Source organism: Lissotriton helveticus, chromosome 9 (assembly GCF_964261635.1).
Source record: "Lissotriton helveticus chromosome 9, aLisHel1.1, whole genome shotgun sequence".
Classification (NCBI taxonomy): Eukaryota; Metazoa; Chordata; class Amphibia; order Caudata; family Salamandridae; genus Lissotriton; species Lissotriton helveticus.
Window position 1 is genome coordinate 989,507,512 of NC_136070.1, and position 24,770 is coordinate 989,532,281.

The window sequence follows — 24,770 nt, forward strand, 5'->3', positions numbered from 1 at the left end:
ACTATATCATGTTTTGTTATAACTTTTGATACTTGTGATGTTCGCCTGAACTCGCATAATTCACAGGAGAAATACATGTGTAACGTTACATGCATTTGTTTGAACTATTTTTTTGACTATTTGAAAAGTTAGATCATTAATTTTGGGTCACTCTGACCGTTTTTTGCACAGTGCACAGTGTATGCTGCCGTCCCCGACAGTATCTTATTCATTATTTATATTTAACACTTGACAGACAGCAAGTGTTCCACTGTGGCACCACTGTATTTACATTATATATAGACAAAACATATTTGAGTACTTGTTTGTAATTTTGGTGTGCGCTTCTCACCCCCCTTGCCAGTACAATTAATGCATGGCACAACTGTTGATGATTTTAGTTATTGCCTTTAATTAACAAAACTAAAGAAATCAATAAAATAAAAAAAATGTATGTCAATCTACTTGATCACTGGTCATATAAACACTCCAAAGGGTAGATGGTACAGGATTAACAGAACCACATCTTAATATATAGAAAGAAAGGTATAATTGATTTGCAGTTCTTTATGAACCAATTCATTCACAGGGGTGCACAATCAGCAACAAGATGGCTCTGCCTAATTTTTGGGCCAGACGGATCCCGAATCGGTACACCAGAAATGATACCAGGTGTAGAAAACCGGGTCTTTGTTGCAGTACCCGCCACTCACACACACACTTTTTGTCTGGTTTTTGATGCAACTTTGACTAAAGAGTACTGGGTCCCTGCTAACTAGTTTCACAGAACCAGTGTTCTTTCCCTATAAAATGTACAATTGTTTACCCACTTGGCAAAAGCTTTAGCATCCTCTGTAAGCCCCTAGTAAATGCTACTCTACTACCTAAGGCCTGAGGTACTAAGGAGGACCCCTAAGGGCTCCAGCACAAAGTGTACCACCCTAAGGGACCCCTCACCAAGCACATGCAAGACTGCCATTGCAGGCTGCGTGTCTTGGTGCAGACAAAAGTGAAAACATGATATTTCACATGTCCCTGTGTGACATGTCCCCTACAACTACATGTAATATTTGTAAGTCACCTCTACTGAAGGCCTATGCCGAAATATATGACTGAGCCCTCAGCCCAGTCCAAAGGGAATTTAGAACCCGTTGGAGAATGTCATCAGTCAAAGAAAATATAATAGAATTTGCCCAGTTGATGACAAAAATCCCAGACAGCCCCCCAAATCTACTGAGTTCTCTAAAGAGCGATCTAAATTGACATGTGGCTCTCATACACATAAAGTAACATCGTCTGGGTACAGGGATACCAGTACGTGGCAGGAGAAGAAGGCCAATCCTCTCCGCACATGGTGCTGACGCAGACAGGCTGCAAGAGATTCCATAGCTATCGCAAAAAAGATCGGCGATAATGGACAGCCCTGCGTGGTGTCCGGGTAACAGCGAAGCAGTTTGACACACTTCCATTAATACTCAGACATACTGTTGACTGGGAGTATAGCAATCCAATGGACTTGCTGTAGGATGTGATCAAACCCAGGTGCTTCAGGACAGCAAACAGATACGGCCATTCGCGGAAATTGAACACAGTGACATCTACAAAATACTACGACCGCACGAAGGAGGGATCAATGGAATGAAGAATGGCAAGGACTGTGCGAAGATTGTGTGAAATGGATCTGCTGGGTATAAAGCCAGCTTCATTCGGCCTTACAAGACAAGGAAGCAGCGGGAGCAGATGCGAGGCGAGCAGCTTGGCAAGTATCTTATTGTCCGTATTTATTAAGGGGAGGGGCCTACATGAATTACAGTGGGTGGGGTCCTTACCCGGTTTGAGGACATTTACAATGAGGGCCTCTCTGATGGAAGCTGGAAGCACTCCCGTAGCCAGGGCCTCTGCATATACTTCCAACAAGCGGGCACAAGTAATGTGGCAAATTACTTATTGAATGCTGCTGGAAGGCAATCAATGAACGGCTCTTTGTCTGCCGGCAGAGAACGGATCACCCCCACAATCTCCTCTATCGTGAATGGCTTATCCAGATAGAGCCTGTGGCCTTCCTCCAGCCAAAGGAGTTGGATCGAGTCGAAGTAGTCAGGAAGGTCCAATGGAGAGCCATTTTGTCGTGCGCAACACAGACGTTAGATACTTTGGGGTATTAAATTATTTCCCTCAACTTTTTTCAGCCAAAGGATTTGCTTGGAGGATAAATTTGACAGTGCAGTTACAACTCCATCAAGAAGGGTATTTTAAGACATGTTGTAAGCTGTGGCAATAATATCATGCCCCTTGCGAAGAAAAAGGACTTAAAATTTACAATTTCTTCCGTACTGACTACAGAGAAGGGCGGAGTGCACCATTTCCGCCTTTCGGGCAATGTTTTTTATCAATACCAATCAATGAAATACACAGACGTTTGCCATTGCATCTGAAAACCTAGTCCCAGATATTGACCAACGGACAAAGAGGAATCAGTTGCTAACGTATGCTATAACAAACCCAGAAGTCACCAACTAAGTCTGTATTGTTTTTTGGTGAATGCAGCACAACACATAGATTTCACTGCGAAATGCATTCTTGGGGCAATTTTTACGCGCGGGTGCATTTAGCAGTAAAAAAAATAATAGATGGAAAAACACAAGTGGGGTAAACAACCGCTATCTGCGTTCTGGCCAATTGTGTTATGCTCAAGCATTCGTGGTAAAATGTTGTCATGAAAAGCATGTACTTACTCAACGTGGCATATTTTCATGAATTTTGCATGAAAAACGTGAAGCTAAATTACTGAAATTACGCCAGCGTATTTTAAATATAGCCAGGGCCTCACTGTAATCCAAACCTGCATGGTTACACTCGCTTACCTACAGGATGTGGCAGGCAGCTGTTCTCATTAACAAGGCCCAGACAGGTCTAGATAGTATTCAGGCAGAAGACCATTCCAGGTAGAGACAGCACAATACAGTTCACCTCACCAAAAGTGGCATAGAGGAGATATAGCAGTGAGGGAATTTTCTCTCCCATGCCTTGAAAAGGGAGAGTTACAAGGCAAGAGAGATGATGTTCTTACATTTATCACAGATTATATATCTGCATAGGGCACCAGGGAAGAGAGATGGAGGCCTGTGTGCTTCAATCTTACCTCAGAATGTGTGAGAATGAGGTTTAGAATTGGAATATTTGCTGTGCTTAGAGAAGTCCCGATAGAGGATTTAAAGCTGCTGAGAAACCCTGAGTGAGGTTTAAAAGGCTAAGTCTGAAGGAGCTCAAAGATGAGCTATGTTCGCTCTGACAACTCCTAAATAATAAATGTGTGGAACAAGTTTTTTATTATTATTATTAATACCTCATTGTATTTACTTTTTAAAAATATATTACCAAAAAACATTAATACTTTTAAACATAAATAGAACTGAAGAGACATGCTTTCAAAGAAAAACACGTACATATGATAATAATTTTCCTTTAAAAAAAATTTTTTTAAAGGTTTTATATAGCGCTGGCTAGACCCGGAGGTATCAGAGCGCTTTACATGATCATTAGATTATAGTTACATGTTACATTGTTACAAAGGTTACACATTTATTAGAGCACGGCAACATAGTTACTTGTAATGTCGAAATAAACAATAAGCACAAATACGTAAGGGGAAAGGCAGGCAGGGGGAAAGATTCATGGGAGGGGGAAGGAGCTGGGGAAGAAGACAGGTAATGAAGGCGGGAAAGAGAAGGGGAGGGTGAAGGACACCACATGGATAGAGGAGGGGAATGGCGACGGGGACACACACCGGTAGACGAGTCAAAGCAACGTCTAAAGTCCAGTAAGCTGTGATCCCAGGGGAAGTGGTAGCACTTCCCTATCTCAGTGGCGGGAGGCTCCGTTTACGCAGTGGACTCTCTCAGAGGGGTCTCTGAGACTCCAACGCCTATATACTGGATACTTCCCCGAAAAGGGGAGAGGGAGTGCTTTGGCAGGGGTGCCATACCATACCTCAGCTGTGAGTGGCTCCCTTGGCGCAGTGGACTCTCTCAGCGGGTTCGCTGAGACTACAAAGTATAAATATTGGATCTTTCCCCAACAAGGGGAGAAGGAGTGCTTAGTCAAAGGGCACAAACGACAGGAGGCGAGGCAGACTAGCAAGCAAGATAGGAGATTCAGGGGCGAGGGGATAGGAGCTAGGAGCAAGGGAGGTAGACAAAGAGAGAAAGAGTACTAAATGGGAACAACTTTAATTAATGAGTTATTATATAGCGCTGGCTAGACCCAATGGAATCAGAGTGTATTACAAGAGGAACAATAATGTTGCAATTTACATCAGTTAAAAGTTACATAAGTATCAAGAAAAGCATTTAAAGAACATAGGAGACAAGGTGAATGGAGCAAGGAAGGGTAAGGGGATAAGGTAAAGGGGTAGGAGAAAGATAGGACGTAGAGACAAGTAACACAGACAGTCTACATTTAGACTATACAAGTCATACATGTCAAGGAATTTGCCAAAATACTTTTGGGCACTCCATCCATAACTGTGAGGGAACAGTCTCTCTTTCTCTTCCTCTCTCTCTCTCACATTCACATCGACATTCCTCAAATTCCAGCTTTTCTTACATTTCCAATTATGCATAACTATTTTTACACATGCAACTGCTATTTGTAAGTACCAATGGAGTTTTTACATGGTGTTCAGAAAAACAATATAACACTAGATATCTTTTCTGCACCCCACCATCCATCATCCTCCTGTCCCATCTGCCTCACCCCTACTCTCCACTACCTTCTTGCTCGCAGCACAGTATTGTATGTTGCAGTAACTCTAGCATGGAGCTATCATGGCATCTCACATTTTGAAAAATGCCTGACAAAAGCATCTTTTATTGCTGAATCTGCTTTATAGGCATATCACAATGCTTTCCTTGCATTGAAGGGAAAAAAACACTAACGATTCTGCAAATATTCACAAAACCTGACGAGATTGGCAGCCCTCACATCCTGTTGTTACCGGGCTCCCAGAATGCAAGCAGAAGTGTCTGTCGGCAATTGATGGCAGCTAATCGGATTTAAAGAACAGCCTGCTGTTTCAGCAATTCGACTTGAAGGCTCTCAATCTCTCAAGCAAACGAACTGGGCCTCTTTCACTAGAACCTTCAAATTTGCTGCTAGACACATATTTTCAATAGCCATGATAAGCTCACACTTTCCCTACACCATTTAGTAGTCCCTGTACACAATCTTGTTTTCATGTTAAGCTCAGAAACCACCCTATTTTCGATTCCACCTGTGAAAAGCCTTCTGGGAGTGTTTTAACCAATACCCACTTTGCTGGTGATCTAATAAATAATTTGTGTGATGCCAATTAGGCCTTACTTGCTTTTTGGCAAACATTTCCATGATGGCAGGGGCTCACAATAAAGTTAGGCCCTGGTAGTAGGAGCTTTGACTGATTTGCATAGGGATGCCAGTGGTGGAGACTTTTGCATAGCCCCCCCCCCCATCACTTCTGTATTTTCTTTAGTTCTTCAGTGCAACACCACAAGTGTTATGTGTATGCCCAGGTGTTATTCCAAGCTCACAGGGCCATTGCAACTCCTCCATTTGAGTGGAGGATGAAATGCCCCCAGAGAAAAAAAATAAAATGGTAATGAAGTTAATTTATTACCATTTTATTTTTCGTCACCCTGTTCTGAACGGAGTGCCAGGACAGGGGCGGGGCTGCTGCTGAATGACAGCGGCAGAGAGAGCAGGGCACTTTCAATTTAAAGTGTGCATGTCTTTTTGGCTGGCCATCTTGTGGCGGTCAGCCACACATGTGTCCTTCAAACTTCTCTAATCCAGCTGGGTTAGAGAAAGCCAAAGCCTCCAGAGCCATGGCGCACCGAGTGAGGTCACTCCCACCAATCCTAGCACTGCTCTCAGGCTGTTGAGCGCAGCGCTAGGATTGGTGACGGGAGTTTGGAGCCTACCTCGAGGAGAGAAGACCATTGAGGAGGATGCTGCGTCACGCTGGCAGGTAAGTTGTTTTTATTTATTTTTATTATGTCCCTCCTGCCTACCATCCTCGGGACATGCCAGCCGCCACTGCGATAGGACACCATCTAGGTCTCGTTTTTGTGGTCTCGCTAGGCCGAAAACAGTATGGCATGGCCTGTGTGCTTGTTCATCAGGGGCCTGGCCTCGAAGTTGAGAATGGACTGGTCTCTAATAGAAGGGGCAATGCTCATTTGCATGTTGATGGTCGGTCTGAAGTGGCTGAAAAATGATGGACTGGAATGTGACTTTAAGTGATTGTCAGCGACTGAGACTTCTGCTAGCATTCCAATTATCACCTTTGTGTTTTCTTCACTGAGATAGCAGCCTGTAAAAACTTAACTAATCTACCCTAACACAATAGGGGGTAATTAGGGAACATTAGCTAGAATATTTCTTGTTACAGGTAATGTGTCAAAATGCATTTCTGTTAACTTAATAAGTGGTATGGTTTGCGGTAGAAGGTTGGAGTCGAAAGTGTGGAAAAACAAGTCCAGGCCTTTAGCCTTTTTCTGAAATAGTTGGGCCACTTCCACCATGCTGCACTTGAGATCTATAGTGCATTATTAGAGAAAACATTTGGAAGGCATGTAAGGAGCTATGCAGGAAGAAAACAGCAATGCTCGTAATAAGGGCTGGTTTGAGAAGCTGTTTTAGGCAGCTAACCATAATAATCTTCTGGTGTACAACTAACTAAACTGGTGTAAGATGCAGGACTTTAAATGAAAGTAAAGTTCAGTCAAATTTAAAAGTCTTTATTTTCTGAGATCTAAAAAAAAATAAGGTTTTAACAAAAAGCAAACACTTCGGATTCCCTCTATGACTTATGTTTTCACCGGATCCAGAGATCGAATACTTGTGCACAATTCAGCCATGTCATCATTCTCCCATGACGCCCTTGCATAGATTTAGGAACTGCCTCAGCATAAAGTCACTACATTATGCTGATTGCTGAACAGCACTGAGTCAGCCAGAAAGCATGCAGAGAATCACGTGTCAAGGGTGTGGTGTAAGTGACGAAATCACCATTGAACAACACAGCTCGTCCACAACACTGTATGTGGAAACTCTGAACACCGTACAATTAGGGGTTGGTGTAAAAGTGTGGAGCTGAAAATGGTCTGTTCCACAAAGCTACTTCCGAGTTAAAGGTCAGCTTGCAGCACAAATAGTCTATTCAGCTACATTCGCGACTCTCTGGAGGGATTTTACACTCATTAATGGACCTACCCACACCATTTTTTTGCCAGTAAATTTTCTCCGATGGGAACACACTTGATTATGGGTGTACACAAAAAAAGTTAATTTAATTCTCAGACTGAAAAAGATTGGAAATGTCTCCTGTCATTGTGTTTACATGCTGAAAATGAGCAGGGGACAGTGCCTAAAAAGGTGGGGGAATATTGAAAGGAGTTTCTTCAACAGCATAAGTATCTTTCTTTTGGTAGAATACACATTTTGCTAAGACCTCTAATGCAAGACATTTCACCATGAATAAATGTCCCTCATGTACAGTTCAGCATGTTGAACTTGAAATGCCTTTTTCATGTCAGCACAAAAGTTTCCCAGAAGCACTCCTGGAAACGTTACTGAATTGAAAAAAAGAAAATGTAATATAAATATAAAATATTACATTTCTGAATTGTCTGTGTGAATCAGGCCTTTGTCTCTTTGTTAGGGCCCTATCCCTGCTCCTCCCAAATAGCGTTGCCTCGTTTTATCATCACTCTCCAAACCTCCATAGCATGTGCCTCTCTTACCCATGCACCATACCAGGAGACACTATAAAACAGAAAACAATGAATGGGTTGGACAGTTCTTATGTGTCTGACTGGAACAAGCTTTCCATATCATTGCCAGTGGGGAGCCTGGTGGGACAAGTACCCCAACTACAATTGCCATGGCCACCTCTTGTGCCTCACCATCCTTGGCTATAGTAAATATAACCTGCGACAGGGCGGGTCATCCGGTAGCTCATATAGTCTGTATGCTAGGTGACAAACCTCGGTCGCAGCATGTTTTGCAGTCCGGAAGATTAAATAAATCCAGAATTTGTAAAGCGCGGAAAATCACCTTTGACCGGGCTACGCATCAGCCTCCATAAGTAGCCCTGGGAGGTGGGAGGGGCTATCAGGGAGTCAAGAGCGCAGGGAGCGGAAATTGTGATGGGGTGTGAAAAAACCGTGGGAACAGGTAGGGAAAGCAGCTGGGCTCCGGACCAAAATGGCCTACAACTAATGTGTCCAAAACAATTATCCAAGCAGAATCAACAGGCAGCCAAATCAAAAATCATCAAAGCAAGCCAAACCAACTCTCTAAATGGAGGATGGAGGTCCCAGCTCACCGGGCCTCAGAGCAGTGGTCTCAAACTGGTGTTTGTATGAAAGAACAACTCATGCCTCAACAATTCATGCAATAACCGCAAAGTCTCAACCACAACCTCGTCTTTACCACACATGCCTTTACCATTCATGCCTTTACAACAAATGTTGTTGCAAAGGCGTGATTGGGAAAGGCATATGTGGTAAAGATCACACCCCAGCCCCCTGCCCCTGAGCCCTAAAAACCACCCCTAGCACTGCAATCTCCCCGCCCCCGTACTAAACACTATCCAGACCACCCACCCTGAGCCCTACAAACTGGCCCCTTGCTCTGCAATGCACACCACCCAAAAAACGACCCTGACTGCTGCCCCCTGCACCGAGGCCTAAAATTGCCCCTTTCCCCTGCCCTGAGCCCTAAAACTACCCCCTCTGAAAAATACCATCCAGCGGGTCTTCCATGAGACATGTCCGAATTGCTGGTCAGCTCTGCTGCAGACACAGTAAAAAAAAACATCATCATTGTAAAATGCTTGCTCTCAGCTGTAACATAGCCTTTTTGCCTTTTTTAAATAGAAAAAGGGGGGAAATATAGTGCCAACCCTGGCCGGATCTGGTGGCTCAGTAGACTAATGCGTCCACTGCAGGGGCCTGTATTCGACCTCATGGTCACAGGTTCAAATCGCAGCAGGTCAACTCAGCCCTTCATCCTTCTGATGTTGATAAACTGAGTTCCATTGAGTTGGGTAACACTAAACATCTGTTAATCAGCTCCAAGATACTCTAGGGTGAATGTGCGCTTCACAAATACACATGTTATGTAATAACTGGCATGCCGCTATTTTGGAGAGCCAGCTCTCATGGGACGCACCAGACGCTCAGCTTAACCCAGTTTACACGATTGGCTGGGTTGTCCACGGAGGGCGTCTGGAGTCGATGTCCAGCTTTAGGTGCTTCATTTCTCAGCCTCACTTAAGATGCTTCTACATTTGCACAGCCTGTCTATAAGTCACATTAAAAAAAGTATCATGGACATAAGGTGCTATTTCTGTTGTGCTAAACAAGCCTCTCAGCCCATTCAATCAATTGGCTTTGATTGATTGAAAGAAAATAGGTGCCACTAAGGCTATTTTAAAGATTTTTAAACTACAGTGCTCACCTGTTGCCACGTATGGAGCAGAGGTTTGGGGATCGGGAAACAGCCTCTGTATTCAAAGGGAAGAAAATCGCTTTTGCAGAAAAGTGTTGGGCGTACCGATCTCCTCACCCAATTTTATCTGTCACAGTGAATTAAATCTTCCACACATAAGTGATTTTATTAGAGCAAGACCAGCACTTTTCTGGATTAGAATCTGGAGGAATGATGCTGCTGCTCTTACACAAAGCATTATAAAGGATTGTTTAAGTTGTGATCACGGAATGAGGATCCCATGGTTCTCTGAAGTTTTTAAATCACTTAATGAAGTTGACAGAGGCACTTTGTTCACCGATCCCACGATAATAGAATCAAAGGATAAAGTTGAGGTCAAAAATGCACTATATGCACTTTACAATAGTGAAAGGCTAAGAAGCGAATCACAAAAATCAAGTGTTATGAAATATATAGGAAATGGATTGTGTAGTCACACCCTGCCGCCCTATCTCTCCCTGCCCATGACCAGCTGGGAGCGATCATTACTGTTTCGTTTAAGGGCAGGCACTGTAAAATTTATGTTGTCTTTTCCATTGGGGTATTGTCACAGTGCTGATTCCACTTTATGTCCCTGTGATGGTGTGAGTATACAGGATGATTTGCACTTTTTATTTTTCTGCAAATTTTATCTCAAATTTATTAAATGGTTTTTAACTCCGGATTTTAAAAAATCCAGACCACTGACACTTAAAGATTCATATAGTATGTTGATTGCTCTGGACAGTGATGAATTAATTTTCCGCACCAGTTCCTTCTTAAGATCGGCCATACGAGCACGCAAAACGATGGAAAATCCCTGAATATAGTAATCAGTTTTATTTGTGTCATAATGGAAATGTAGTACAATGATTTGAAATATATTGTATTGTCACTGTATGGAATTTAATGTCATATGTTATATTTATCATTTGCATGTATATATATTATCATGGTTTGTGGTTGTTATGTTCGGTACTTTTATGAATTTTAAAGAAATTCGAATAAAGGTCTTTTGAACTTGAACTTTTTTTGATTGATAGATGCATAGATGGATGGATGGATGGATAGATAGAAGCATATATGGATAGATAGATAGATAGATAGATAGATAGATAGATAGATAGATAGATAGATAGATAGATAGATAGATAGATAGATAGATGTCTTTTGTCGCTTTTGTGGCCCCCGCTTCTTTAAAAATCCTTTCCAGAGAAGCCACAGAAGTGATGTAAGAGCAAATAATTTCTCAGCCCAATATCTATTAAAGTACTGACATCCCCCCCAACCCCCCACCACCCCAAGTTCAAACCTTCCTCTTAGAAAAGAGGCTTGCTCAGATATATAGTGAACCTTGAACCTTAATGTCATCGAAATGTTTCCATTTCCTGCCCAACAAAGTGATTGAATACAAAAGGAACATATAATTCAAAAATTTCCCAATGTCATAGAAATTATTACATTTCCTCCCCAACAAAGTGATTGAATAAAAAGGCACATTTAATTTTTTTAATACCGCTACACCAGCCTAAAATTTCGTTTCTCAAAGAGGTCCGCAGAACCCGGTCAGCATCGCTTCACGCGCACCATTCCTCATAAACATGAACTGAGAATACCAGAGATATGAGAGAACACCTTACCTTCGCCCGTCAGGAAAGTGCCCGGATGTGGAGTAGACCAACCGCAATGTGGTTACACAGGGGACACCCACTCAAGAACAACAACAACTCCCAACCGGTGTGAAGGCAGCTCAGCTCCTGCAGGAGGTGCGCAGGCAGGTCGTTCAGGCAGCCACACTACGCAGGCAGGTATAATCCAGGCCGGGGGAGAAGTAATCTTGTCTGCGTGCAAGGGCAGCAGGCCTTTCCTCTCAGCCTTGAGGGCTCAGTTCCTATTTTGAAGGCAAACAACTCTCTTTCGAACGCAAATAGACCATGTGCAGTCCTGGGTTAAAAAAATGCAGAGATGTTTTCATAATACAGGGCTCTGCGTTGAGGTTCTTCTAAGCATGCCAATCCTCGCTGAGGTAAGCCGCACCTTATATGAATCATGGGATGGGGTTCTAGAGGTGTCCAGGGGCGTAGAACCCAGAATGTGAGCCTCGGGGGTTCCCAAAAATCTGCTTGTTCCAGTGACAGTCTCGCGCCAGTGCATGCTTCCAAGGCACTGGTGATGCTGGTTTCATTCAAGTCGGTGCAATTACCTCAACATTCAAATCAACACTGCGTGTGCAAAACTGCCACTGTTGCTGGGTGTTCCTGGTCACGTAGTTTACGGTATCCCAGGGCAGGAGGCTCCATCGAGGCACGAGGCTGCCAGTCACTGGCCTGGAGAATCAAAAAGTCTAAATTAATCCACATTTAAAAAAACAGTTAAAGAGAAGCAGACAAAACAAACGGGCACCATAACAAAATGGAGTCTTGCCTAGGTAAACCTCACTCCCACCTGACCAGCCCTGAGCAGGTGAATCCTGCCAGGTGAAATAAACACAGCGGGTGAATGACAGTAAATCACTGCCTGATGGCAGCAGGCAAACTCAAGTGTTACATTATCGGTCAAATCGAGGCACCACCCGTTATCCAGATGTCGGTGTGTGTTTTAAATGTGCTCGTATTATATGGAGGGCTTTGTTTTTATGAAAGAGGTTGTTTCATCAGCTCAGTGACTGGCTGTGAGTGCAGTCCCTCACAAGTGTCAGGGGCCGAGAGCCTGCAGTAATTGCCATGTTATGTATATATATACGTGCAATCATTCTAGACAAATTAACAGGGTAGCGCCGAGACAAGGGTCTGGCTCGGATCTTACAGCCCGTGCACGAGCCGAGTATAGAAAATAAATGTTATGTAAATCATTCAACAAATATAACTTAAAATCTGATGAAGTCTCTTCAAAATGCATACAACTATTTCTCTAACGTGTGGAAACTGTGACATTAATAGGGCACACCATAGCACTGAATTTATAAGTATTCATTAAAAGTGATAGTTTTGCAGCTGGTATTCTGAACTCACACATTTGGAAGTGCTTTCATAAGTGATAATGAACAGAAAAGAGTTTTGGTGAAAATAAAATGTTTGCCTAAGATCACACAATTTAAGCGGGGAAGCCACAATGTATCCATGTTTTCTGGATCCACTTTGTGCCATTAAAAAGACATCTATTTGTCTTCCCTCGTGTTAAGTCTTTGTTTTTAACTCTGTGCACTGTTCTGAAGTTTTTGAAATGTAGTGTGAATTCGAACCAAAATGGAGCACTTTACATGAGCATCAGTTACATTACACACGCGCGTTGCTTACATAGACAGGGGAGGTTAAATGATTTGCCCAGATTCACAGGGTGTTGATCCGATCCGAGACTCGAACCTGAGTGCCCAGTTCCCCACTCCTAGCCCTAAGGCTACGTCCGGAATAGAGGGAGGAAGGCAGGCAGAGCCCATATGAAAGCTCGGCTCGAGGTTCCATCGGGACCGCGAACTGAGCCAGAACCAGGCTTCAGGCTCGAGCTTGGCTCGAGCATTCAGTGGCTCGCCCATATCTAATTAATTCTGTGCCATTTTGTGTTTAGGACACAAATGTCCTGCACGCCCTGTACGTATGTGAGATGGGTGTACAGAAAGCATAGGCTCCTGATCAATGACGTGTGCCCAACTTGAGTTGTGGTGGTATTTAGAGCCATTGTGTTTGTGTGACGTGGGTCTAGTGCGTATATTTGAGCACATATTGTTAATTGTGGTGTGCAACTGTGCATTTTTAGAACCTGCGACTGTCGCTGCTCTGTAGTGTGAACCTATGGGGCTGCAAGTGCCTCCTATGCTCATATTTATTCAACACGGAGTGCTCTCCACACCCAGGGGCGGCGTGCTGGGAAGTTTCACTGTAGGTTGAGTTGTGCTGGTATGAAGAGTGTGCGTGGAGCTCCGGTGTTTGTAGTGTGGGTGTGACAGGGCGAGGCCAGTAGACAGGGAGAGGTTAGCAGCGTAGTGATGTGTGTATGTATTTAAGGCGCTCTTGCTGCAATTCTCTCCTGTTTGTATATAGCCACGTTGGTACCGCATAGATGTGTGTGCGGTTATGGTTGTGTGTGCTAGTAGTTTGTAGGCACAGTCAATGTGCAGACGTCAGGTATGGATGTGTGTGTATGTGTGTAAGTAGTTTATAGGCACGGTCAATGTGCAGACGTCAGGTATGGATGTGTGTGTATGTGTGTAAGTAGTTTATAGGCACAGTCAATGTGCAGACGTCAGGTATGGATGTGTGTGTGTGTCTAAGTAGTTTGTAGGCACAGTCAATGTACAGAAGTCAGGTATGGATGTGCGTGCGTGTGTGTTTGTAATTAGTTTTGTAGACACAGTCAATATACAGAAGTCAGGGAAGGATGTGTGTGCAGTTAAGGCTGTGTGTGTAAGTAGTTTATAGGCACAGTCAATGTACAGACGTCAGGTATGAATGTGTGTGCAGTTAAGGCTGTGTGTGTAAGTAGTTTATAGGCACAGTCAATGTACAGACGTCAGGTATGAATGTGTGTGTGTTTGTAATTAGTTTGTAGGCACAGTCAATATACAGAAGTCAGGTATGGGTGTGTGTGAGTCTAAGTAGTTTGTAGGCCCAGTCAATGTACAGACTTCGGGTATGGATGTGTGTGTATGTGTGTAAGTAGTTTATAAGCACAGTCAATATACAGAAGTCAGGTATGGCTGTGTGTGTGTCTAAGTCGTTTGTAGACACCGTCAATGTACAGACGTCAGGTATGGATGTGTGTGTGTCTGTGTAAGTAGTTTATATACACAGTTAATGTACATAAGTCAGGTATGGATGTGTGTGTAAGTAGTTAGTAGGCACAGTCAATGTACAGAGCATGTGTGTGTGTATATATATATATATATATATATATATATATATATATATATATATATATATATATATATATATATATATATATATATATATATTGGCCTGCAAGGATGCGGTCAGGGGTGTCAGGTGTCTGCATGTCTCCCACTGAGCCGCCAGGTTGGTTGTTGCAGCACATTCTGGATGTCTAACAGGTATTCTCCAGTGATTTGCAGCCCCAGGGAGTTCCTCTCCCCAAGGTGTGTGGCTGTCAGTGAGGTAAGCACGCGCCTCCGGGTTAAGATGAAGAACGTGTTTCCCATAAACACTATTGTCAGGAAAACGGGGCGCAGGAGACTGGGTGTAGCTTACCTGCCACGGTTGAATCACCTGGCATTGTTTGCCCATGAGTACCGTGGTTACCTCAAAGGATTATGAAGCGTGACCGGATTACAGAGTTCAGCAGGTGATGGGCAAAATGGCCCAGAAAGACACGTGGCATCTGCAAACAATAACCCAGTGAGGAAAGGGGGCGTGGCAAATTCCATACCCATGTTTTCAAGGTATTATGTGCAAGAAACGGCTGATTTCAATCTCGATTTTCGTATTAACATTTGGGGCGGGAGTTTTTAGGAGGCTGTCGCTATGAGCACCAGGCAAGGGTGTCTTTTGTTGCTTTTGTCTGTATTCTTTTTTCTCTCGTTGGCAGTTGAGCGTGTCCTTCTTGTGATCGAAGGATAACAAAATGCTGCTCTGCGGAGGGTATAATCTAAAGGACCCCGGAAGAACACTCAGGCATATACCACTGGGCGCGTAATAATGCGGCACACGTGTATCAGGGGTGTCACGCAACATCCCCCCCCCCCTACAGCGCAGGGAGATTCTTCAATTTTTCCGGGTCGGGGCTGGGGGGGGGGGGGCGAGGGGGAGCAGGGGTGGGGGTCATTCCTCTCAAGGCCGACGAATATACGTGCGAACGTGATCGGCACAACAGCGCCTCGCCACATTCTGCTGGGGGGGGGGGGGGGGGGGGGGGCAGGCGCACCTGACGTATTATATGAAATTAAATTTGGCCCGTTGTTTAAGGAGCCCAAAACTCTTCCCTCTTCAACAAGTCCTTAGTGTAAAGTGTAAACGTTAAGAGCATCAAGAGAAAGCACTTTTTTATTCGTATTTCGCCCTTACTTTTAAAAATGTTGCAGTTGTCACAACAATAAAATGGGGGATTCTTATGTGGACAGAGTCAAACCAATCAGAGCGCACAGTAGCCTCAAGCACATCAACTCCATTAAGAGGCAAGGCTCGGAGGAAATAAAATACAGGGTCGGTGACAAACGATACGTGAAGTGCCACAGTCTCCAGTAAAGTCACTCGCACTTTAGCAAAGAAGCGGGAAACGGTAGAGGCAGTATGAAAAGACGGTACATTTCTCAAACAAAAGGCCATCGCCCTGGTGCGGTATGCCAAACGTCACTTCATTGCATCATGTTACCGCTTAATTGTCAATTTATTATGTAAAGTTTCATGCTCTGGTACAATTTGAGAGGAACAATAGTTTCAACAAATTTGAGGGGTGAGGAAGAGAGCAGGAGGCGTAACTACCAGTTGTGCAGCAGGTGCACGGGGGCCGTTTAACCCTGATAACTTCTGTATTTTACTACCCCAACAGCAGTAAAAAACAAAAACAAAAAAAACACATTCTTCTTGCACCGTGGCATTCATGCGAGGCGAATGAGGGAGCCGGCAGAACAGCTTTCTCTAAATAAACAGTTTGACACGTGTCCTGGACCTGGCACCACGGAGGATGCAAGACACTGCAAATCCAGGCTAAAAAAACAACACACAAAAAATACTACAATCTTATTCTTGAGTCTTGCTTATCAGCAAGTTGGCCTTTGCCAGAAGAGAGCAGTCACGTTGTAAAATACTCTATATCTATCTGCGTATCAATATAAGGTATGGGAGTCACGGTCGCCATTTATAAAGTCACCGTTGATGGAGTGTTAAAGGTCAGAAGCCTGAGTTTATTACTGAGTAACACTAAGCCAAAGGCAACACTTCCAAGTATAGCCAGGTGGGTGTGTTTGTGCAGAAATCTTGTAGAATCAGAGAACCTCTGATATGTTGTGGGTCAGCGTGGGAATCTGCAGACCCGCCATTGGGTGCAGAGTATTAAAGAATGTCCCAGCATGCACCAGGGCAGGCAAGCCCGGTTGAGATAAGGCACAAAGACCTATGCTGACGCAAGATCCAGGTGACATGAGCAGACGGAAGCTATACCACGAGCCAACCAAAAGAGAGTCAATGTGTGGAGAGTACAAGCCTTGGGAGAAGATTTGGCGCAATGGCCAGAGCTGCTAACTTTGGAATTGACGGACCAGGTTCCAGTCCCGGCTTCAGCTCAACGTCCTGTGATTTTAGGGAAATCGCCTAATCTCATCCTGAAAATGAACCTGACCTTGTGTAACACAATTGGTGCTCAAGTAAAGCGCTTCTACACCCTCCGAGTTAGCAGTAAAATTAAATACAAGGGCAAAAAAAACCTCTTTAGACAAGGAGGTAAGATCCAGAGGCGGGTGTACCTGCTGGCCCAAGGCGAGGGAAGGAGGGCTGGTCTACAAAGCGGAGCCTTGAGAGATAGTGTCCAAAGTGAGGTACGGAAGATGGCACCAATTGTAAAACTCCCTTCCACGTGAGGTAACGAGGCTGGGCTAGTTGTGCACGACACCTCATGACGTATGGTGTGGCCTGGCACCATCTTAAGCCAACAAGACTCAATGAGGCTGCATGGGCATGTCTGGGTAAGGTAGAGGGATGATGGAACAGACAAGTGCCAGGTGTAATACGCACCAGCACCAAGGGATGTGGACATCAATCCACAGTGCACCAGGAACTTTCAGGTTCTTTGTGAAGATGAGGATGATGAACAGACATTTATAAAACGCACAGCTGCTCCAAGCACTGTCCTGACGCTAAAGATAAAGCTATATAAAGGGGTATTGGACCAGCCTGTGTTCACGGAGGTAAGAGTCATTTCCTGCCTGTGTTCAGTTCTGTGTTAAATGCCAGGTGGGTTATTGGTGACTGAGGGTCAGATGAAAAACGTGGGGGGAGCTCCACACCCAAATGCCGTGCATGAGTAAATTCAGCATAAATGGGTTGGACGTTGGTCCGGGGTTAGGGGGTATGCATGAATAGCTCCAAGTTGAGGATGGCTGCCACCTTGAAAAGCCTTCCCAGAGCGAGCATTATCAGCAAGAACCAGGTAAGGGTGGGGTGAATGAGTGCAGGTCGCACCCTGGAACCAAGTGGACTGGATGGTTGTGCGTGTCAGGCAGGGCTTTAAGTGGGCCGGGTCCTGCTGGTGCTTAGCACCGCCAGTTCTAAAAACCAGGTGCTGAGACAGGTCCCTATCGGGCTCTCCATTTTTGCCCTCACCCTGAGGGTGAAAAACAAATCTTAACTCTGCGGCAGTACCACCCTTCACTGCCTTCGATGTAACTTCGAAGAGACTCATTATAGTTCTTTCAGTCTCACCATTTCAGAAATGAAGCATTTTCAATAATATATACAAGGAAGCAATAGCTGTTGCTTATTTATCTTGGGCAACTAACACTCATTGCCAATAGTCCTGGCTTGTTGTTGGTGTAATGTTACTTGTTGTATCATATATCTGGATGCAATGACAGAAGCAGCAAAATACCAATCAGGCGACACACTATGCTCAGCTCAGGTTTTTAGTTTAGGTGTTTTTAAGCCACACCCAAATAAATCGGCCACGCCCTTTGAGAGACCCCAAAGTTTTAAAATCCCACTTAAAGCACTGATGTCAGGAGTGTAGCAGTCCCTAGGTGACTGCATCCCCTCCACAGACTGGTTGTCAGAAAAGACTGAAACCGGTCTTGTTGAGAGAATTAAAAAAAAAATTTTTTGCCTCCATTGAGGCAGATGCATGCCACTTGTGAGAGTGCACCAAGCCCGAGGTTGGTGATTGCCAACATGTTGCGTAGCCCCCAACACAGGTGAGCATTCACTCACTCCTGGAGTTAAAGGCAGCAGCCACTGTGGTGTGGGTGGTGGTCGGAGGTAGATGCTGCCTCCAAGCAAAGAGGCTACTGAGTCCACACAGGGATCACAAATGGTTATGTGTAAAGATGCCAGCCGCCACCAGTGATGTGTGGGAGTCTCCAGATGAGGAGGTAAGTGATAGTCAGAAGTTAATGCCCCCTCCAAGTAGAGAGGCTGGTAAGCCCATGCAAGCTTTACAAATAGGCATGGGTTAGGGTGCAAGCACCCAACGATGATGTGTGGAAGTCTCCACACAAGGCGGTAGGTGCCAGTCGTAAATGGGTGCTAGCCTCAGTTTGGGTGCCAGCTGTCAATGTTTGACCTGGGTGATGGTCGCAGATGAGCTGGCTGTTACCTCTAGCTGGGTACTGGTCCCTGGTGAGATGGTCTTCACTGGTCACAGATGGGCGCTGTTCTCGGGTTGGGTGGTGCTGATCCAAAAGTAGATTGGTGCTGGCCTCACGTGGGGTGGGTGCAGATGATTAATATGATCCTAGATGGAGTGGATGCTGTTCTGAGGTAGCTTGACCGCTGGTCCACTCCTATGCTGTGAGGTGTGCTGGTACCACGTGAAGTGGAAGATACTACTCCGAGATGAGCGTCGGGACAACGTGAGGTGATTGTCGCAGGTGGTTGGGTGTGAGGTGATTGTCTAAGGTGGTTGGGTGTGAGGTGATTGTCGCAGGTGGGTGGAAGTGAGTCTCAGGGGAGGTGCGTGCCCTGGCTGCAAGGGTGATAGTCTCAGTTGGTTGGTGTGAGGTGATTGTCTCACGTGGTTGAGTGTCAGTCTCTGGTGAGGTGCGTGCTCTTTAGGGGTGATTGTCTCAGTGGGTTGGTAATAGGTGATTGTCTCAGGGGGTTGGGTGAGAGGTGATGGGGGTTGGGTGAGAGGTGATGGGGGCTGGGTGCGAGGCGATTGTGCTTGGGCGTCATTCTCTGGTGAGGTGCGGACCCTGTGAGGTTGAGTTTTAGTTTCAGGTGGCGCAGGCGCCTGTAGGGGAAGGTGTCTGCTGGAAGTGGTCAGTACCTGGCACAGGTGCGTCTCCTCAGGTCTCCGCGTGCGCAGATGCCGCCGGTGCTCAGCACTCCTCCACACTTCCAGCTCCTGCCGCACCGGGCCAGCCACGCGCTCCTGCCTCGCGGAGCCGGCGACGCTTTGACTGATCTACTCCCCTGGGAACCGGGCAGAAGCTATCGGCAGCCACGTGACTTCCTGGAACGTCACCGCCAGTCCCAGTGCGGTCCTGTCACTCCCTCGGAGACTACTTGTCTTAAAGGGCGATATACCCAAGGGAGTAAAGCCAGGTGTCAGGAGAGCGAGCACTGGGCAAAGGGTCAGCACCAGTGCGAGTCAGTAGAGACGAGAAAAGGGTTCCTCTCCTTACTTTGTATTACATGGTGTTGCCCTTTAAGATGTGTATCGTCTTTCCTCACAACTTGCCCTTATCGGCTCGCGCCCCTTTAAGCGCTGGCGGCATATCTGCCAAGTATCTCCGTGTCCTCAGTGACATTCAGCGCCTCCTGGTGCTTAGCCAACCGCCAGTTGCATTCTGGGAGTTGTGGTTTCGCTATTATTGCTGAATTGTCAACAAAAAAAAACACTTTGTTAAATGCTGCTGGCTAACACGTCGTGACTGCACAACTGTGCCGTGCTTGACTGATCCACGTCAAAGCCGAGTGTCCCCGTTCCTTACCTCGGTCAAAAGAGGACAGCGCAAGTTTTAAGCTCTGCTTTGTTTCTTCTTCAAACTCTGGCCGATATACCAGTGGCGACCCCCCCCCCCCCCCTCACCGTCCCCAAGAAGCACGTGAGCCTGAATTTTCACCATATCTGACACCATATGCTGAACCAATACATATGAAGAAGGACATGTCTTTTCCATATGTCATCAAATACAAATATTTTACTTGGCATCCCACTGCATTTTTTAGTCGCCAGTTTTAGTAACGGAAACAGTAAAGTATGAGTTCTAGAAAGGTCTCTCTTCCGACATGGGAGAAAACTGCCCAGAGCCCAAAACCTGTGGCCGTCAGACGGAACTCTCCTTGTAGATTTACCTGGTCATGCATTTGAAACGCCCGTAAAGTAAATCACACAATGGATGACATGTGCAATTATCATCCCCATTTAAACTATGTAAACATAAACTATATACATTTTTGGTTTAGGAATAACTCTGGGCTAATTGTTTAGTCATAATTTGCTACGACATTTGGTAGTTAAGGACAATGAGGTACAGTGATGTAAGTTTGTTTGCTCAGGGTCACACAGTTTAACACTGAATGGAAGTTGGGATTTTATTCGAAACTAATGGCAACAGTCTAAAACTATCTCTATAGATTTGTAGGAAAGGATGAGGCATTTTCTATGGTTGTCGGTATAGAGCCAATTTAGAACAGTATGTGCAAAATGGTCAACAAAGTTGACCTGTCTGCAAGGTATGCAAATCGCATAGAAAACGTATGTGGTTTTAAACAATAACATTTCTGGAAACTGGTTGGTAAACTGAGTGTGATTCTATCACAAAAGGTAAACACCCGGGATTAGGTCACTAAAACAGTCTCGAGGCCCGCTCCTCTATTGCATAGGGCAGTAACCACAACTTTATTAATTTGCTACAGACAGCTAGACCTATTTTTCATTTTCAGTGAAAGGAGAAAAACATGCATTTCGGATACAAGTCATACTCAAGTGCTGTAACAGCAAACTCTTCATTTGCAGGACGCAGCTTTTCTCTTTATCTTTCGCAAGACTGCATTGGGGGTGGGGGGGCAGGGAATATTTCTAGCTCAGATGGTTCAAAAGTGGCAAAAAATGAAGCGATGCATATGCCAAGCAGTGGAATACCCTTTGCAAAGGTTGATTGGTTACCTTTCTCTTGCTTATTTCTATATTTGGTGTTAAACTGGTACACCGGAGGAGCAACCAAGGCCCAGACAGTGTTAACAAGTGTAAAAATGACAAAATAATGAAGTAATACTATCACAGAATGTGATGCATTTTTTGCATAATTTGGCTTTTTTTGCCACATAATTAACTCAACCCCTGCCGCATAATTTGGCCCTTTCCTGCTGCATACCGTTGCCTTGCTCATTTTTTGTCTCCACACCTCAGAACTGTACCAGTGCCAGACCATCGGCCCAAGCCAGTATCAGACCTACATTGACTTGCTCCAACGTCACCCTTCATCCTTGAATGCAGCCCCTTTAATCAGTGTCTCCGTCCTCGCTCCACACTTTATCTTTGTGCAGGGATTGGTGCAAGCAGTGTCTCTCTCCCTTACACTTTGTCAAGCGCTCACCTCCAAATAACTTATTGTCAGAAACAGTGGTTCCTGTGGAATAATAGAATCAATATACATAACAAGGTGCACAATCGCAATGGAAGGGTAAAATGATGTCAGAGGGCGAAGAAAGCACATACACCTATGGTGTTAGTTTGATACAATCATATTTTATATTTTACAAAAAAAATTCTATATACATGAAAAAGAAAAATGTGCGTAGTGTCCCCAATGAGAAACAGGAACATAAAATATTGGTGACATAATTGTGACCGTATTTTACAAGGTTTCCAAGCTATTAAAAAAAGTCAACCATTTAGCAACTCGATACATAATATACAGCAGTTATATACAATAATACACGTTGTTAATTGTTCGCTTTCTTTTGTTGTCGATGACGTTTCGACCCTATATGTGATCTAGGGTCTCATTCTATATACATGAAAAAGAAAAATGTGCGTAGTGTCCCCAATGAGAAACAGGAACATAAAATATTGGTGACATAATTGTGACCGTATTTTACAAGGTTTCCAAGCTATTAAAAAAAGTCAACCATTTAGCAACTCGATACATAATATACAGCAGTTATATACAATAATACACGTTGTTAATTGTTCGCTTTCTTTTGTTGTCGATGACGTTTCGACCCTATACGTGATCTAGGGTCTCATCAGGACCTATGGATTTAGGGACATCTGACGGGTAGAATGCACAGCCGCTTGAGGTGTACATGCCAACAGTGGGTGAAAGAGTAAATGGAAAACAAGATACATACTCACAAGGACACCCAGCCGGGTACCCAAGTGAGAGTGAAGGCTGAAACTCTATGGGTAGCTGAGCACTGTTACTGTGTTTATGATACACAGAGACATGTATGAAGAATGTGATGAGGAACTCTGGAGTTGGTGTTAATCACAAGCAGTTCTGTCGCGCTGACCTGTGAATCAGAAATGTTCAATATGGTTGTCTGTACCTACATATGGTATGAAGCTCATCTATAAAAGCGAGTATTTTTCAATGAAGACGAATCCTTCAATAATAGCAGTCCTCAAAGCGAGTGACTATCAACTACGCGGGCAGCACAACATCGTCAGTCTGTCTGCTGTTGACCAAATGACCATTCGTCTTCATTGAAAAATACTCGCTTGATGTGGAATTGATTTTATTGTTCCACAGGAACCACTGTTTCTGACAATAATTTACCCACCCAGGTTCCTTAGTGAGTTGGGTACCCTTGACCTTTTTCTCCACCTCCAAATAACAGCACATAAACACCATCCACAACGTATTACACAGTACCCCCATTCGACAAAGCTCAGATAGTCCTATATTCCTATATAGGTGGATAACAATAAATTCACCATAACACACACAACAATAATTATATATAAACACAGCTTGGCAACCTAAGTTTAAACTAACTGACTGATAAAGATATAGGCCAAAAGTACATGTGAACGCTAAATTATATAATTTATTTTATTTTACAAGTAACCAACACAACATGAATGTAGTATTTAATAAATGGGGTCTAAAAACCTTCTTACAAGGACATTATATCGAAATAGAGCTCAAACATATATAAAAAGCAATCAAAATGACATGTATCATAGGACTGATACCACCATTGGCTTCATTTTCTGGTTCACCATCTTGCACTGAGTTATCAACTTGTTAGTTTTTTATTGTACATATTCTATATTTTTAACTGTTCTGTTTTGGATTGTGCCCTGTCTTGGTCTTGATTTGATTGGTTGTATCTTGTACTATATGTCATTTGTCATTTTGATTGTTTTTATATATGTTTGAGCTCTAGTCTCACATCATTAGATTGATGTGATTTTCTTGTAAGGAGGTTTTCAGACCCCAGTGAATAATTCCTACGTTCATGAAATGTTGGTTATGTGTAAAATAAAAATATTTTATATAATCCAGCATTCACATGTTCTTTTGGCCTGTATCTTTATCAGTCAGTTAGTTTAAACTTAGGTTGCCAATGGGTGTTTTTATACAATTGTTGCTCCTTCTCCTGCCCTTGGAACCGTTATCTATTTTCACGGGGTCCCTGTTACTTGGTACACTGACACACACAACAAGACCCACTGCAGACTGTGCACAGCTTCACGCAGGGGTGCAGGGCCTTACAGACGTGACAGGTAGCTGGATGTGGCAGTGCACGCAACAGCACCTTATACTAGGAAACCACACACGTCCAGTGGCACACATTAGCAGGAATACTGAGCACAGCCCTGACGTAGAGCAGATATTCCACATAGTTGAATATCACCAAGCTAATGCACGCCTACAAAGCCCTCCACAATGCTGGACGTGCATAACTCAACTACTGCCTCTCTTCCTACACTCCCACCAGACATCTCCATTCCGCCCAATTGGCCCTGGCCCCCATCCCACAGATCCACAAGACCACGGCTAGAGGAAGATCCTTATCCTTCCTCGCTGCAAAGACAGCCTTTGCATCTCAGGCAATCACCATTGCTGCCTCAATTCAGGAAGAATCTCTAGACCTGGCTCTTAGACTAAACATCACCTCCCCTCCACCCCACTCAGCACCTTGAGACCCTACCTATGAGTAGTCACTCTTTACAAGAACCCTGATTGATTGATTGCTTGACAGTACCATCTAAAATAACACAAGCCAATAGTTCTGGCTTTTTAATGGAATTACCCAACCTTTTGTCTTTGCCAATGTTTTTGCTAATGCTGTTCCACAACAGCAAAAAGAAACAAAAATGCTTGTTTGCTGAATCAGACCAGAATTGTCAAAAATAAAAAAGCGATATGATGTATTCTCTTGCATGCGTCATGACGCATACGCACATATGGGCCACGGTGCTAAGGTAGCTCCAGAACAATGAAGCAGGTGTTCACATGCATGCACATGCATCATGACACAGTGACATTTTGTTTTTGATTTAATTTATCATTCCACAATAACAGATGCCTATTTAGGACTGGAATAAAATGCACAAAAGCAAATTTCTTGCATCAAATAGCAGCTTTTTGACCCCCCCCCCCCCCCTAAAAAAAATAAGAAAAAAAAGAAGGCGCAGGGAAGGGGCAATGGTGGAGCAGGCAGTGA

General features: G+C 44.2%; 1 protein-coding gene across 1 annotated transcript in view; it reads right to left on the reverse strand.

Moving 5' to 3' along the window:
* Nucleotides 1-19,878, reverse strand: part of MAPKAPK3 (MAPK activated protein kinase 3) — a 248,978-nt gene extending 229,100 nt beyond the window's left edge. The window contains exons 1-2 of the mRNA XM_078661295.1: nucleotides 19,414-19,878; nucleotides 11,130-11,816 (exon numbers count right to left, since the gene is read on the reverse strand). The gene's annotated coding sequence lies outside the window, so the exon portion shown is untranslated. The remainder of the gene's footprint in view (nucleotides 1-11,129; nucleotides 11,817-19,413) is intronic.
* Nucleotides 19,879-24,770: the final 4,892 nt, after the last annotated feature.